Genomic DNA, 18,351 nt, shown 5'->3' on the forward strand with positions numbered 1-18,351 from the left:
ACTATTTGGAACCAAAACAACAAGCTGAGGCTCAGCAGAACATAACCAAGTACATATACATTTTCTATTTGCTGTCTTCATCATTAATGCTGCCCAGCCCTTTGGCCTCCCTGAATTCTTAATAAGACGCACTGGTGAGAGTTTTGTTTACCGGAATGACAGTGAAACAGTTCTCATTTTATGTTAGCACTTCTGTTGCTTTAACCTTACTTTCAAATCCTGTAAATCAATGTTTCTCATCCTAGAACTGCAGGGTTCCTTGCCAGCCATCTGGTCCAAACTCTGCAAGAAACGGGAGCATTTTCAACAGACAACTGTCCAGTCTGATTGTCGACCTCCAGTGAGGTACAGTCCTACACATACTAGAGAGCAAATACCACTGAACTCAGGGCAAGACATTTCTTAGAAAATGTGCTTAGGGTTACACCACAAAGGTCTCCCCATACTGAGTAACTGGAATATAAAAAGACAGGTGAGAATCAGCCCGAGTGCACAGTGTTGTGCCATGCTACTTGAAAGGAAAAAATCATAACCCATAGATTCAAAATGGGTGTAACCACTTAGGGAATGAGATCTTTAAGTTATAATAGAAGGCTCACTGAAAACAGCTGCTCAGCATGCCACTACAGTGAAAAAAAATCCATTTTAGTGTTAGGCATGATCAGGAATGGGAATGAAAAGGAAACAGCAAGTGCCATAACCTATTAGATATACCAATGCTGGTGTATGCACTTTTGTGGTACAATGCACAATTCTGATTGCAACATCTTTTTAAAAATAACATTTTTAAATTGGAGAAGAGATACGGGATTATTCCTAGGAATAAATAATTAAGAAGCCTGCTTTTATTTTTGTATTTTGTAAAGGCAACTAAGGGATGACATGATAAGAGGTTTGTAACATTTTTAAATGTATGTCAGTATATGCCACCCTTTCCTCAAGGAGCTCAGGGTAGTGTACATGTTCTTCCTATCCATTTTCATTCACACAACCCTGTGAGCTTGGTTCAGCTAGGAGACTGACTAGTCTAAAAACTAGTGAGCATCATTGCTCAGTGCAGTTATCAACACAGTCTCCTTTATCTCATTCCAATATTCTAACCACTACATTTTGAAATGTGAGAAGAGAATGAATAGTGGGGAAATTACTGATTGGTGGTCTAAACTACTTGGGCTTGCTGATCAGAAGGTTGGCAGTTCGAATCCCCAATAGGGGTGAACTCCCATTACTCTGTCCCAGCTTCTGCCAACCTAGCAGTTTGAAAGCACACCAGTGCAAGTAGATAAATAGGTACTGCTACAGTGTGAAGGTAAATGGCATTTCCATGTGCTCTGGCACTCGTCATGGTGTCCTGTTGCGCCCAAAAGGTCTAGTCATGCTGGCCACATGGCTCAGAAAGCTGTTTGTAGACAAAAGCCAGCTCCCTTGGCCTGAAAAGTGAGATGAGAGCCGCACCCCATAGTCACCTTTGACTGGACTTAACCGTCCAGGGGTACTTTACCCTTTTACTTTTTTTACAGAACTTCTTTATATGAATGAATGAATGATTCAATATATTTGTAATCTAGCAATAATTTATTGCTCTAGGGTATTATTATGGCTAATTGCACAGTTGGCTATAAACTCTGCTTAGAGAGAGTTCTATCCAGCAGGCCATGTTTGAATCAGAGCGCTAAATGAGAGGAAGGCAATTGTGATGTTCTTACACTTCATATTGCCTTCCCTCTATACCCGCTCCATCATTCATATCCCTTTTAGCAGTTATGTCTCCAGGTGCACGTCCAGGAATGTTTCGTTTAACTGCTCCTCACTAGCCCCTCATGCAATACATCATTAAAAATCAGGTAGCTTCCAACTAGGACTGTTGTGTCCAACTCCACATAATCACATGTGCTCAAATACAACGTTCATGAAACACAGTTATAAATCACTCGCTCAGTTTACCATAGCTAAGGTTTTAAACATGGTCTTTATCTTGAAGCGTACTGTTTCCCTCGACTGGCACAAAACCAATGCCTTTTCATTGGAACAAAATGGTTTTGTACATAAGTGAAGTGTGTGTGAGCATGTCTGTGTGTGTTCACACACTCACACATGGCTCACATACACCACCTCTCTCAGGCATCTATCAAAGGACAATATATCATAGAAACCTCTTTGGAAAATAACATTGCAAGTGTAAAATACTAAATTTTGAATTATATTTCCCAAGCACAGTCATGTTTTTAGAGTGGGGGAGGAACCCATCCAGTGCTATTTTTCTAGAAAGAAAGGTGCCAGAAATCACCATGAACACCTCCCTTGTTCTCTAATAATGACAATGGTGTCCACCTGAGAAGTGCTAGAACTGACTTCCGGCAAGTTCCGGATGGAAAAAAAGCCTTGATCCCATCTAAATAAATTAAAACCAACATAATTCCACAGAATACAAAATGAAAACACAAACAGGCTACACTAAATCAATTTTTCTTGGCTGCAGCGGTCTAGCTTTAGCCATTTAGTTAATCTTCATAAACAAGTAACTCATTCAAAAGAAAATAAATTAAATGTTCTGCCTTGAGGAATGGTTTTATTTCAAATCTTTTGTAGTTACGATGCTATAATGTAAACTCTGCTAATGTGACTTCTCTTTTGTCTTCTGGAACATCTTGAAAACAATTCGGTGGAAGAACGGAAAAGACTAATTTTTTATTAAATGAAACAACTTGAAAAGCAAAACAATTTCTGTAACACTGTTACAACACAAGGAGAAACAAAACAAAAAAACAAGCATATCTTCTGGAAGGAAATGCTTCTTTTGCAAAAGAAAAACATATCTTTTTGCAAAGTTTCTGGACCATATGTCATAGTGCTACTGTAAAAACAACAAGAAATCATTCTGGGAGTATTATGTAAATGGACAGAACTAGCTTTGTACTGATAAGACATTGCTGGGTGGGAAATGTTATTTTTAAGTGAAAAGGCATGTGTAAAATGGAAACAAGTTATACATTAACTGGTGCCAGCTTTAAACCTGTATAATAAATAAGCACTAATGACAAACAATATGAATTCAGACTGAACTTCGCCTTTCTCTGTGTTTTAAGATACAGTGGTACCTCTAGTTGCGGACACGATCCGTTCTGGGGTGCTGTTCACACCCTGAAAAGTCTGCAACTAGTGCAGCACTTCTGCGCAAGCACGGAGCGCGATAGAGCGCTTCTGTGCATGCGCAAAGCATGCAGAATGCTTCTGCACATGCGGCAAAATCCGGAAGTATACACTTCCGGGTTTGCCGCATTTGCAACCCGAAAACCACAATGTGAAGCAAACGCAACAAGGTATAACTGTATAGTAAAACAAATCTGGTTAAGATTCATTTAAGCCTGGAGCACAGTCTGAGGCCCTGGACATTCCAGTACTGCAGACAGTGTAGTTCCCAAAATGCCCAGCATCAACAAGGAAATGTCAATAACAACAATTTGAATGCAAATAAGTTTTATCTTGTGATAGTGGGGGAAACTGTGATCAGATGACCTGTGTGCTTGCTTCATTGACCGTCCAGGTTGATGCGTAATTTCGAGACATCTGCTCTCCCCTCTTAAGTTTCTTTATCTTTAAACCAGACTTGGGTTGGACAGACCTTCAAGTAAAGTTCTGGCTTATCTAAAGTAGGACACACTCTTACCCTGAGGCACTGGCAGCTCAGTGCCATGAGAACTACGCCTCCTGTGATATTTAACTGTTCTGTTCACAAAGTGTATCTGAAGGATCTCCTGGTCCAGTATAATTTTGTGGCTTTCAGGCTATGAATGGATTGCTTTTTGCCAATTCCAGTGCTTCATGTCAGCGGTTGTCACTGGTGTATTTGTGGTTGCTTCCACACAGCTCCAATATATGCTTTGTGGTTCGGGCAGATTGTGTGTTTACAAACCATGACAGTCATGCCCGGTGCATGAATAAGATGGATGAATAGAGAGGAGGTGAAACTTTCCACATTATAGTTTGTCTACAGGTGCAAAAATGGGCGAAGTCTAAAAACCTCGAGTTCTTTCACTATAATAAGGACAAATACGTCTGGCAGAAAGGTTGTTTTCCAAAAACCAGGATAATCGTTACTTTTTAAATTAGTTTCACAAACATTTACACTGAAGAATTTTAGTACCGCTGAAAATGAATTTACAAGAAGATGTTTTGTTTTGCAGACAATGGGGATACTTCATAGTCTAAAACACTAAACACGGAAATGTTTTGGGGGTACATACTCAAAATGAAGGGCTCAAGGTTATAAGAGGCCTTCCTTCAAATCAGCACCATTCGTTAAAGCATTTATGTTCATCAAGACTACAAACTGAGGTCACTCCTTTAGGTCCCATAGAACCTGCAATGGCTGTTTTCTCTTAATCCATGATTGCTAATTACAAGTCTGATTGAATATAGCCTGTCTTTAATTATACAGTCTCTTTATTTTTTTATTTTAAAAAATCTAATCAGACACTAAATAAATGCTATTGTTATAAGGAGTCAGGGTCAACATACCAGGAGACCTTATTACCATGTGCATTGGCTGTAGCAGAAATCAAGGGTTGTGTAATGATATTAAAAAAGTGTGAATACTTCAATAAAGTCCTACAAATAGTGGAAGCTACCGTACTTTTCCTGTTCTAAACCATAACTGTCCCATAGGCTTTTAAGCCACAGATGCCCTCCAGGTGTTGTGGGACTATAGTTCTCATCTCTAGCCCTGACCATTGGCCATGCTGTTCATAGCTGATGGAAGCTGTATTCCAACATCTAAAGGGCTGCAAGTTCCCCATTCTTATTTTCAGCCTACGGTGCGTTCGGTTCTGTTTTAACATTCCTCTTGCCCTTTCTGTAGTTAATCAAGGCTTGTCCTTTCAGTCTCCTTTTACGCTGTTGTTGGAAGATAAAGTTAAGACATTCATTAGCAAATCATGTATTCTGGCACAGGCTAAAAATGCCAAAGCTTTTTATCTCATGCTTCAAAGATGGAACTGTCACACAGAAGCCTTTGGGAGAACGGTTCCCGAATTTGAAATTCGTATTAAGTCTTGTAGAAGGCAGCACAAAGGTAAGCCTTGCACCTTGAAAGCAAAGGAAACAAAGAGAAACTTTATCTCTCATATTTAATCACACTAGGCAGCATCTCGGTAGTATATTCTGTAGTTCAGGGCCAGAAATGCTCCACTTGCAAAGGGCAGGAAAATATTTAAGTTGGTCCATCTCTGGCTCACCAAAGAACTGCCTGGCCAAAGAGAAGCAACAAGAGCAAGCAGGTATACGCATTTGCATAGTGGTCCCTTGTGTCCCTGCAAGTCCATAGATTTGAGCAGTATGTTGATGAAGGTCCACATGTTAGCATGCCTATGCCCCACCTCAACTGATCACTGTTGTTATGGTCCATTGTGCAAACAAATGTATTCAAGTCTCCAGGGCCAGATGAACTGCATCCAAGAGTATTAAAAGAACTGGCAGATGTGATCTCAGAGCCACTGGCAGTCATCTTTGAGAATTCCTGGAGAACAGGCGAAGTCCCGGCAGACTGGAGGAGGGCAAATGTTGTCCCTATTTTCAAAAAGGGGAAAAGAGAGGACCCAAATAATTACCGCCCAGTCAGTCTGACATCAATACCAGGGAAGGTTCTGGAGCAGATCATTAAGCAAACAGTCTGTGAGCACCTAGAAAGGAATACTGTGATCACCAATAGTCAGCATGGATTTCTGAAAAATAAGTCATGTCAGACTAACCTGATCTTGTTTTTTGACAGAATTACAAGCCTGGTAGATGAAGGGAATGCAGTGGATGTAGCCTACCTTGATTTCAGCAAGGGATTTGACAAGGTGCCCCATGATATTCTTGTAAAGAAGCTGGTAAAATGCGGACTTGACTATGCTACCACTCAGTGGATTTGTAACTGGCTGACTGACCGAACCCAAAGGGTGCTCATCAATGGTTCCTCTTCATCCTGGAGAAGGGTGACTAGTGGGGTGCCACAGGGTTCTGTCTTGGGCCCGGTCTTATTCAGCATCTTTATCAACGACTTGGATGATGGACTCAAGGGCATCCTGATCAAATTTGCAGATGACACCAAACTGGGAGGGGTGGCTAACACCCCAGAGGACAGGATCACACTTCAAAACAACCTTGACAGATTAGAGAACTGGGCCAAAACAAACAAGATGAATTTTAACAGGGAGAAATGTAAAGTATTGCACTTGGGCAAAAAAAATGAGAGGCACAAATACAAGATGGGTGACACCTGGCTTGAGAGCAGTACATGTGAAAAGGATCTAGGAGTCTTGGTTGACCACAAACTTGACATGAGCCAACAGTGTGACGCGGCAGCTAAAAAAGCCAATGCAATTCTGGGCTGCATCAATAGGAGTATAGCATCTAGATCAAGGGAAGTAATAGTGCCACTGTATTCTGCTCTGGTCAGACCTCACCTGGAGTACTGTGTCCAGTTCTGGGCACCACAGTTCAAGAAGGACACTGACAAACTGGAACGTGTCCAGAGGAGGGCAACCAAAATGGTCAAAGGCCTGGAAACGATGCCTTATGAGGAACGGCTAAGAGAGCTGGGCATGTTTAGCCTGGAGAAGAGGAGGTTAAGGGGTGATATGATAGCCATGTTCAAATATATAAAAGGATGTCACAAAGAGGAGGGAGAAAGGTTGTTTTCTGCTGCTCCAGAGAAGCGGACACGGAGCAATGGTTCCAAACTACAAGAAAAAAGATTCCACCTAAACATTAGGAAGAACTTCCTGACAGTAAGAGCTGTTTGACAGTGGAATTTGCTGCCAAGAAGTGTGGTGGAGTCTCCTTCTTTGGAGGTCTTTAAGCAGAGGCTTGACAACCATATGTCAGGAGTGCTCTGATGGTGTTTCCTGCTTGGCAGGGGGTTGGACTCGATGGCCCTTGTGGTCTCTTCCAACTCTATGATTCTATGATTCTATGATTCAAATCTTGCACTTCCTCACTTGACTGGATACCGAGGAAACGACGCTTTGTGCTTCTGCGCTGTACTTCGCTTTAAAGCAAAATGGAGATGGGGACTGAAATAAATATCTGAAGAAGTGTACATGCACACGAAAGCTTATACCCAGAACAAACTTACTTGGTCTCTAAGGTGCTTCTGGACAACTTTTTAATTTTTTGATTTATTTTGACTGCGTCAGACTAACACAGCTACCTACCTGAATGGAGATGGGGATCGTTATAGATGAAAATTATTTTGTTGTTGTTGTTTTGAAACAAATTCCTTCCATAGGTCCTGTAGCCAGTGCCACAGAGCTTCTGCTGATTATGGAAGAATCAAATAACACAACATAAACAGTTCTATGGTGTTCCTCCTAAATACTCCTAGCTGCTGCATGCAGCTGAAGTGCAATGCAATTTCACAAAAATCCTGCTCCTCCCATAAACATTTGTAAGTACAGTATTAGTATTGTCTATGGCTGTTATTCCCGATTTTACACACCAACACACACACATACATAAACATATGAAGTGAATCCTCCATTTGTACACTACATCACCATGCAGATATTATGATCAATGCATAAAAGGAAGGAGTGGAGTCACATTCCATATGTGCACAGGCTTTCTGCAGACATTCAACTTAGCGTTGAAGCAGAGGTGGGAAACTTCAGGCCTGGGGGCCAAATGCAGCCCTCCAGGTCTCTCAGCCTGGCCCTTGGAATTCTCACCTGGCCACGCCCCTGACTGACCCTGTTTTGCACCTTAAATATTTTTGCCTGGCTGGAATGTGTCCTTGAATGCCTCTTGCTTGTTTGAATGAAGGATACAAGGGGACGGGTGATTGTGTGTAGAGACCAGCCTACTGGTACAAGGGCAAAATTTGCATTCATTCCTCCGCCCACTTTTTCCTTCTAGCCCCACCCACCACAGGCAAGTTGCCTGCAGAAAGTTCCCTAGAAGAAACACAGTCCTTGGGCTGGAAGATGTTCCTTACCCTTGGTGTGGAACAGGGAAGCAGGGACATGTCCAATACGACCCACACACATTCATACCCACATCAATGGTAACATCTGCGCAGGGCATGCAGAGACTGAAAACAAAGGTGCCAGCTTTCAAAGCAGGGCAAAATCAAACCTTGAAAATATATGAAAATCTTAAATAGATTGTATGTTTTGGGTTGCAGCCATGCACCGCTATTTATTAAGGAAACAACAACCCAGCCATTCTGGTCAGTTTTATGGAAAACAAATAAGGCCTCTGGGGCGAAACACTCAACATTTAAAGACCAACTCTTAATGCAAAAGGTGTAGCAATCTCCTGTTCAGGCTGCTTTCAGGCCTGCTAAGCTTCGGCTGTAGTTTTAAAATATTTTATTCATCACAACCCAGTCTTCCCCCAGTCTGGGGATCTTTGAACTCCAGCTCCCATCAGCCCTTACCAGTATGATCTGGGATGATGGGAATTGAAGCCTAAAACATTGCAGTGCTGTTTTTCTAGAAAAAGCGGTGCTGGAAGTCACCATGAACTCCCTTGTTCTCTTTTAATGGCAATGGCAGCCACCTGAGAAGTGCCGGAACTGAGTTCCGGCAAGTTCCAGCTGAGAAAAATGCCCTTTCTGGGGGTATGCGAGGCTGGGCTATGCTGGTCAAAGGGGTATGATTTAACCATATAAAACAGCTAGCTCCTTAAAGCAACCCTCTCATATCCTGCACAACATTAATCAATAATGAGAGACTCACAGGTTTTATCTTTATCTTTCTTTCTTGCTTAGAAAAACCCAAACCAAACACTCATTAAAATGGCAATTTTGTATCTGAAACATTGGCAATTGTGGACAGTAACTGCCTCTGTAGTATAAACTGGAAAGAATAAATGTGAATTACGGGACACTTAACTTTTCTGAATTAGCTGTTAAATGACACAATAATCGACAATACGATGTTTGCAGCATCTCATTAATAAAACTCACAAGTTGTTTTCAGCAATTACGTGCAATCATTGTCATGTTATCACTGGCCAAGAATCATCCCTCACTGTAGGCTTCAAACACATAATTATAATCTCAGATTGCCAAGAAAATCACCCTGTCTGAACGGAAGACATGGAGAAGTATCCCACTGACACAGAAAAACACATCAGCTAAAGAGAGAGAGAGAGAGACAGAAATAAATTTCATCATGCCAAGAACCTGCTGCAAGAATGAGTCTCTACATTATTTTTCCTAACCTTTGTTCAGAGATTGAGATACTACTTCCCAGCGCCAACTTCTGAATCAACAAGCACCGCCACACCCTCTGCTAAGCATATGGCCCACCCAGATAGCAGTGACCCACTTCTACTTCCCATAACTGCCTGTCCATCCCTACTGTGCGCTACGAAGGCCATTTCCGCTGTTCCAGCCTTCCATGAAATTCACTTTGGTTTGAAGACCAAGAGGATATTGACATTAGTAAAGTGCTGCTGAGAGGAAAGCGTGTTTTCTCAGAACTATTTCTAGGCAGGTCCTTTGCAAATTGCATTTTCCAGTCTTCCTGCCTCTCTCATCTCTCTTTTTTAAATACATAACCCCTCAGTTCAAAATACAAAGAATACAGTAAATAAACAACAGCTGTCTTTCTAATCTATATGCTAAATTTCAGTACTTGGGTTTTATCCAGCAAAGAAAGAAAATTAAATCAACTTTAATGTTTATATTTAATTCATCATCAAATGGCCTGAGCCCTCGTATTGGTTAACTGATTTGTTGGTACAAAGGCCCTGGGAGAGAGAGAATTGGCTTACCTCTTATGAGACAAATAAATTTGGGGCAAATTTTCCAACAGCAACCAATTCTCAATGATTGAAGTACAAGTATAAGCATAGTACCGTTTTCCCACTAGAGTTTTTGCTATCCACTGTATTACCTCTTTAAGAAGTTTGCCCATGGCTATAGAAACTGAACTGCTTCTATTATGGGTTTTTCTTGTGCACATAAATAATACTGATGGAACCAACAGTGGAAGAAGGGGCAACATCCTTCACTTGGTGCTCATATCATGGCTTAGTAAAACAGTTTCTTGTAACCTCTAAATCAGGAAACCATGGTTTAATCACTGCTTGTATTCCAAGACATGGCACCAGGATCTAATATGTGAGAGGAGAAGGAAGGAAAAGGAGAGAGAAGAAGGGAGCATGGTTCTCAGCCCAACAAACTATGAGTTGTTGGTTACAGATCACAATGTCTGAACCAGGATGGCATTTAACAGCTAACACAGACTGATTTAAAAAAAAAAAACCTCGAAAACTCACTCAAAAACAAGTGTCGAAGCCACTGCATTCTGATGACCACTTTTACCACAAATGCAGTGAGACCAGGTCAGGAGTGAAACAATGCGCAAATCACTTCTAAGAGATAGGCGTATTTGACAGCAGGATATTAAATTACGGGTGCTTGATCAGCACTAACACAAGTACCGCACTAAAATAAAAGTGAGCTTTTTAATTGTCTGTAAAAGCAGTGAAGGCTCAGTGCCACAAGCTGGCTTGATTCCACATACTTTAACTAAACTGGGTATTGGATTTGACTGCCAAACACTCCAGCTTAATTAGTTTATGCATCACAACCTGAGATAATTCACAATTGTTTTAAAGAACTGGACTGAGGTAGAGCCTTTTAGAGGAAATTTAGCATAAAACGCATGGTTTTATCATTATGGTTTTTTCACATTTTTTACAGGGTCTATTCAGTGAAACTAATTCTTTAAAATATACAGTCAGATAAATATATAGAGATATAGATATGTATATTTATTCAGTAAAACTAATTCTTTAAAATATACAGTCAGATAAAGATATAGATATAGATATAGATGATATAGATATAGATTCCAAATGTCAATATTTTTACTGCAATGTTTGCTCATTTTAAGCTAGAGAATTTGGAAGTTCTACAGCAGCTTCACTAAATCTTTGTTCGCTTACAGGAGTTTGTTGCTACTTGTCCTATTACGGTGTTGCCCCCTCTTGTTGTTGCCTCACAACTTTGGCTTTTTTAAACACTTTGCTCCATTACATGAGTTCTGTGTTAAATGTTAATATAATCATTCGTTCACTTGTCAAACGTCATTATTATCTCTTTGCAAAGTAGTTATCCTATCAGGTATTAAACATCTTGCTTCAGGCTGTTGACTATCCCCAGGGAAATTTAGTTGCTTCAAAAAGTTAACTACTTTATTAGCTTCCCAAAAAACATTTCATACATTTTAATGCGTAAACCCAACATTACTGATCAAAAATGAAATGTGACTTAAGAGGATTTAAAGAATAATTAATGACAATCCACTGCACTGTAAGTATTCTATTTAATCTTACCACATTCATAATAAAAATACAACCTGTGGCACTTTATATCTGCAGTGTATTGTTCAGTCATGGAATAGCAAATCTGTGAAATATATATATATATATTTACAGGTAGGCAAACAGTTACAGCCCCTTCATGGATCACTGCCTTGCCGTGGCGAAGGGGCTTGAAGAACTCAGAGAAGCTATGAACTACGCCGAGCAGGGCACCCAAGATGAACAGGTCATAGTGGAGAGTTTTGACCAAACGTGATCCACCTGGAGGAGGAACCGGCAAGCCACTCCAGTATCCCTGCCAAGAAAACTCCATGGACAAAGACAACAGGCATATAAAAGTTATGACGCTGGAAGATGAGCCCCTCAGGTCGGAAGGCGTCCAACATGCTACTGGGGAAGAGTGGAGGGCAAGTACAAGTAGATCCAGAGCTGATGAAGCGGCTGGGCCAAAGCCGAAAGGACGCTCAGTTGCGGATATGCCTGGAAGCGAAAGGAAAGTCCAATGCTGTAAAGAAAAATATTGCATAGGAACCTGGAATGTAAGAACCATGAACATGGGTAAGTTGGAGGTGGTCAAAAATGAGATGGCAAGAATAAATATTGACATCCTGGGCATCAGTGAACTAAAATGGACGGGAATGGGTGAATTCAGTTCAGATGACCATCATATCTACTACTGTGGGCAAGAAACCCGTAAAAGAAATGGAGTGGCCCTCATAGTCAACAAAAGAGTGGCAAAAGCTGTACTGGGATGCAATCTCAAAAATGATAGAATGATCTCGATATGAATCCAAGGCAGACCTTTTAACATCACAGTAATCCAAGTTTATGCACCAACTACTGGTGCTGAAGAAACTGAAATTGACCAATTCTATGAAGACTTACAACACCTTATAGAAGTGACACCAAAGAAGGATGTTCTTCTCATTATAGGGGATTGGAATGCTAAAGTAGGGAGTCAAGAGATAAAAGCAACAACTGGCAAGTTTGGCCTTGGAGATCAAAACGAAGCAGGGCAAAGGCTAATAGAGTTCTGTCAAGAGAACAAGCTGGTCATCACAAACACGCTTTTCCAACAACACAAGAGACGACTCTACACATGGACATCACCAGATGGGCAGCATCGAAATCAGATTGATTATATTCTCTGCAGCCAAAGATGGAGAAGCTCTATACAGTCAGCAAAAACAAGACCTGGAGCTGACTGTGGCTCAGATCATCAGCTTCTTATAGCAAAATTCAAGCTTAAACTGAAGAAAGTAGGAAAAACCACTGGGCCGGTAAGATACAATCTAAGTCAAATCCCTTATGAATACACAGTGGAAGTGAGGAACAGGTTTAAGGATTTAGATTTGGTGGACAGAGTGCCTGAAGAACTATGGATGGAGGCTCGTAACATTATACAGGAGGCAGCAACGAAAACCATCCCAATGAAAAGGAAATGCAAGAAAGCAAAGTGGCTGTCCAATGAGGCCTTACAAATAGCGGGGGAGAGAAGGCAAGCAAAATGCAAGGGAGATTGTGAAACATACAGGAAATTGAATGCAGATTTCCAAAGAATAGCAAGGAGAGACAAGAAGACCTTCTTAAACAAGCAATGCAAAGAAATAGAGGAAAGCAATAGAATGGGAAGAACCAGAGATCTGTTCAAGAAAATTGGAGATATGAAAGGAACATTTCGTACAAAGATTTCCATAATAAAGGACAAAAGTGGAAAGGACCTAACAGAAGCAGAAGACATCAAGAAGAGGTGGCAAGAATACACAGAGGAATTATACCAGAAAGAAACGGATGTCTCATATACCCCAGGTAGTGTGGTTGCTGACCTTGAGCCAGACATCCTGGAGAGTGAAGTCAAATGGGCCTTAGAAAGCACTGCAAATAACAAGGCCAGTGGAAGTGATGGTATTCCAGCTGAACTATTTAAAATTTTAAAAGATGATGCTGTTAAGGTGCTACACTCAATATGCCAGCAAGTTTGGAAAACTCAGCAGTGGCCAGAAGATTGGAGAAGATCAGTCTACATCCCAATCCCAAAGAAGGGCAGTGCCAAAGAATGCTCCAACTATCGCACAATTGCACTAATTTCTCACGCTAGCAAGGTTATGCTTAAAATTCTACAAGGAAGGCTCAAGCAGTATGTGGACCGAGAACTCCCAGAAGTGCAAGCTGGATTTAGAAGAGGCAGAGGAACCAGAGACCAAATTGCAAACATGCGCTGGATTATGGAGAAAGCTAGAGAGTTCCAGAAAGACATTTACTTCTGCTTCATTGACTATGCAAAAGCCTTTGACTGTGTCGACCATGGCAAACTATGGCAAGTTCTTAAAGAAATGGGAGTGCCTGATCACCTCATCTGTCTCCTGAGAAATCTCTATGTGGGACAAGAAGCTACAGTTAGAACTGGATATGGAACAACTGACTGGTTCAAAATTGGGAAAGGAGTACGACAAGGCTGCATTTTGTCTCCCTGCTTATTTAACTTATATGCAGAATTCATCATGCGAAAGGCTGGGCTGGATGAATCCCTAGCCGGAATTAAGATTGCCGGAAGAAATATCAACAACCTCAGATATGCAGATGACACAACCTTGATGGCAGAAAGTGAGGAGGAATTAAAGAACCTTTTATTGAGGGTGAAAGAGGAGAGTGCAAAATATGGTCTGAAGCTCAACATCAAAAAAACGAAGATCATGGCTACTGGTCCCATCACCTCCTGGCAAATAGAAGGGGAAGAAATGGAGGCAGTGAGAGATTTTACTTTCTTGGGCTCCATGATCACTGCAGATGGTGACAGCAGCCACGAAATTAAAAGACGCCTGCTTCTTGGGAGAAGGGCAATGACAGGCCTAGACAGCATCTTGAGAAGTAGAGACATCACCTTGCCAACAAAGGTCCGTATAGTTAAAGCTATGGTTTTCCCAGTAGTGATGTATGGAAGTGAGAGCTGGACCATAAAGAAGGCTGATCGCCGAAGAATTGATGCTTTTGAATTATGGTGCTGGAGGAGACTCTTGAGAGTCCCATGGACTGCAAGAAGATCAAACTTCTCCATTCTGAAGGAAATCAGCCCTGAGTGCTCACTGGAAGGACAGATTGTGAAGCTGAGGCTCCAGTACTTTGGCCACCTCATGAGAAGAGAAGACTCCCTGGAGAAGACCCTGATGTTGGGAAAGATGGAGGGCACAAGGAGAAGGGGGCGACAGAGGACGAGATGGTTGGATAGTGTTTTCGAGGTTACCAGCATGAGTCTGACCAAGCTGCGGGGGGCAGTGGAGGACAGGAGTGCCTGGCGTTCTCTGGTCCATGGGGTCACGAAGAGTCGGACACGACTAAACGACTAAACAACAACAACAACAACAAACAGTTACAGTAATAGCTGGTCCATAGCATTTGTTGAGCCAAACAAATTTCCTGAGGCTTTTCCTCCTCAGCACACTTTAGGCGCTGGGCTTGTTTCCATCACCTGTAGGCCAAGGGACTGACAAAAGGGGTTCTTGGATGTTAACAGGATCCAAAGAACCTCCTCTGCTTTGCCACGTGCCTTTCTACACATAGGAAACCAGGCTCGTCTGATTCCTGTTCCTGCCTCCCGCCTTCTGCATCTCATGGGTTTTGTGAGCACCCATGACATAGGTATTATTTGAACCTTGGGTTTCCAAGCAAGTCCAGCCCTTAGCCATAGTGGCTTTCAGTTGTTGAACAGAGGAAGGCTATTTCCTGCCTATGCAAGGCTTCACGCGTCTGGGAAATCCAGGACATGTCCTCTTTCGTGGGGCCAACATGCTCAACCGGGGGATGTTTATATTTTAAATGAAATGTCTGGGGGGGGGGTTGGGGGGTTATTTATTCATTTATTTATGGGAGGGTTGCTTGGGCTCAGGTGGTTTTGGCTGTTCTTCATGCCACAGCTGCTCTCAGCCGGAGCCAGGGAAAGAGACTGGAATCAGCTCGGGCTCTTTTTTGTTCTTGCAGATATGGCGACCATAGCCTATGCCATTACCTGAGCAAATCAATACAGTGGTACCTTGGTACTCGAACGGCTTGGCTCCCGAACAAATTGCCTCCTGAACGCCACAAACCCAGAAATGAGTTTTCCAGTTTGCGAATGTTTTTCGGAAACCAAACGTCTGACACGGCTTCCAAGGCTTCCGATTGAGTGCAGGAAGCTCCTGCAGAGCCAATCGGAAGCCGCGCCTTGGTTTTCGCACTGTTTCGGGAGTTGAACGGACTCCCAGAACGGATTAAATGTGAGAACCAAGGTACCACTGTAGATGGAGACTGTATTCTTTATTTATTTTTAAATAGCTATACAGAGCTATGAATCAAAGAACTCCATAGTGGTTTACAAACTAACAAATAAAATCAACATTACTAATACAAACCAGACTTGGCATAAATATAACAGGAGCAAAAACCTAAGGTTCTGGCCAGTCTACCTGGATGCCAGTCAACACTATATATTGTAACTGTTAAAATAGCCACAATATCCTCCCCTAATGAGAGACCTAAGTATCATGGATATGTCTGAAGGCTTTTCCCAGTAAGAAAAGGAGGCACAACCAAAGAGCTAAGCGAAAGCTGAGAAACAGCAATCTCAAAATGAGATCAATGCACAAAGAATAAAGCAAAGATCTAAATCATGTTGAGAGAAGGCTGAAAATTCCCGTACGTAGGACAGTCCAAGCAAGCCTTTTGATTGCCAATCAATAAGGAGGCTTAGAAACGTGACGGGAACTGCCTTTTCCTATTCCCAGAAAAACTAATAAAGCAATTAAAGGGGAGTTTCGCTAAGCCATTGCTATAAAATAATTGACTTTTAAATTGAGATGTGAGAAAATAGGTTAGACAAGGTTAGAAAAGGTTAAAGGAGAAGTTAGGACATAAGGGGAGAAATGATTGTTTTCTTCTGCAAATAAGAAAAAAAAAGGATTAAGGACAGCCTTACACAGCTTTGCCTTTGGAAAGGACTTCGTCCCTGTCCTCTAGGTAATTGCTAAACAAGGACCATCAAACAAAACTTGCAATTATCTGCTTTCTGTTCCTCAGCAGTTTAGTAAGCTGAACCCAACCAAATGCTATTCCAGCCAGCCAGCCAGCCAAACTCTTTTCTAGAATACTTCTTTCCATTCAGTGCCAGATTACCAAATAGGGGCCCTGCAACAACAAAGTTGATCTTGATCTTGTTGGTAAAATAAAAAATGCATTAGGAGATCCTTTGTGAGGGCCCCTCCAAGATTTCGACTGCCTTAGGGGCCTTCATAGGATTTAATCTGGCACTCCTTTCCCAGTTTTCTCTCATTCCCCTTCCCCAACAGACAGAGCATTTTGAGGCCATGGAGCATGTGTAGTTTGGGCTGTTTGGTGGGTCTAAGGTTTTGGTGTGCTTTGGAAATATGGGGGTTTTGCCGCCTCCGGGCCTGCCAGTACCTTCCTCTTGTGTTTTGGCACAAGAGGGGGACTAGCACTCAGGGAATTAGTTCGCTGTACATATATGGGAAGCATCTGAAAAGCTCACCTCTTCGGCCCTGACAAATGCAATCTTCAATGGAAAGCCAAAGCAATATATTGCTCCAAAAAAAAAAAAAAATCTTGTTGAAGTATACTGTGGAAAAGCAGATTGAAAGAGATTGCCAACAGGTGGGTGATAAATAGGGTCTGGGATTTCTGTCAGGTGAAAGCTTGCCAGAAAGGTTGGGGAGAAAGATAGGTGGACGACTTCACCTCACTTGCCAGGTGCAGAATGTTGCTGGTAGCAATGAAAGCTACTAGTTGAGATGCCAAAAGCTAGATAGCTTTACTAACCCCTCTCTCCATCCTATGAATGAGGGGCAGGGAACCTGGAGCATGTACATGGCTTTAATATATTATACTATTAATTAGCATCGTGGCCAAGATAAAAAAAAACTAGCATCTGGGAAACAAAATAAATAAAAACAAAGGTTGGGCAAGTTTTAAACCAGCCAGGTGGCAAGCCTAATCCCAGGCAAAGGGAGCTTGCTGATAACCATCAGCTCATTTCACACAAGTCATTAAACATCCATTAGAATGTAATTAGTTTTTATCACTGCGGACCTGTGCTGACCTGAAGTAGAATTTGAGCTACAGGACTGAAGCACGTTTTCAGAGCTCTGAATCATTCAGTCAGCCTCATTGCTTCAGAGCTGGATGCCAACCTCTTGTATGTTGCTCATGGTGGGAGATCTTTAGAGGAGGACTCCACAGAGATCTTGAGCTGCCTCTTCAGACATGGGAAGGCTTGGTTGAGAAACGGGTGGTGCCTGAATTACTCATGCTACACAAACCAGTTATTACAATAATAACTGAAATATCAAACACACATGCTTTCAAGCACCCACTTAGCTGGCCTTAACTTTTCCAGGTTTGTGTCTTGCGGAGCATCTGATGCAACAGTGGGACCACGCATCCCTGGGCTTATGTACCCTTGTCTGATGGAGTGCATGCATGCAAACTGAGACTTCTCCTGCATGGAAGTTGCCACTGCTCTTCCCTTTTCAAGCCCTTCCTGGTTCTAGGAGACAATGGGGCAGGGGGTGGCATGAATGTGACTGGCCCACTTGTTGTCTGAACAACCTCTTCCTCGCCTTCCAAAACATCCTGTACCCCATCTTCATCTCTGACTGCTCTTCCCCCTCCCCTGCTTTGCAGGTGGCACCAAACCCTATAAATTGCTAGCCCCCTCTTCTGGGTCAGTCTCCAACCCCCTTGCCTCTGCCACACACTTGTCAGGGTCCTGCCAGTCCAGACACAAATTCACAATTTCAGACGCAGGATAATACAGTGGTACCTCGGGTTACATACGCTTCAGGTTACAGACTCCGCTAACCCAGAAATAGTACCTCGGGTTAAGAACTTTGCTTCAGGGTGAGAACAGAAATTGTGCTCCGGTGGCACGGAGGCAGCAGGAGGCCCCATTAGCTAAAGTGGTACCTCAGGTTAAGAACAGTTTCAGGTTAAGAACGGACCTCCAGAACGAATTAAGTACTTAAACCGAGGCACCACTGTATCTCA

The 18,351-nt window shown here is 42.2% G+C and overlaps 1 protein-coding gene across 3 annotated transcripts in view; it reads right to left on the reverse strand.

Moving 5' to 3' along the window:
• The window catches only part of KIF26B (kinesin family member 26B), a 290,029-nt gene that overhangs the window by 239,714 nt on the left and 31,964 nt on the right, over window positions 1-18,351 (reverse strand). The gene's annotated exons all lie outside the window — the stretch shown is intronic.

Source organism: Podarcis cretensis (assembly GCF_951804945.1).
Source record: "Podarcis cretensis genome assembly, chromosome: 3".
NCBI lineage: Eukaryota > Metazoa > Chordata > Lepidosauria > Squamata > Lacertidae > Podarcis > Podarcis cretensis.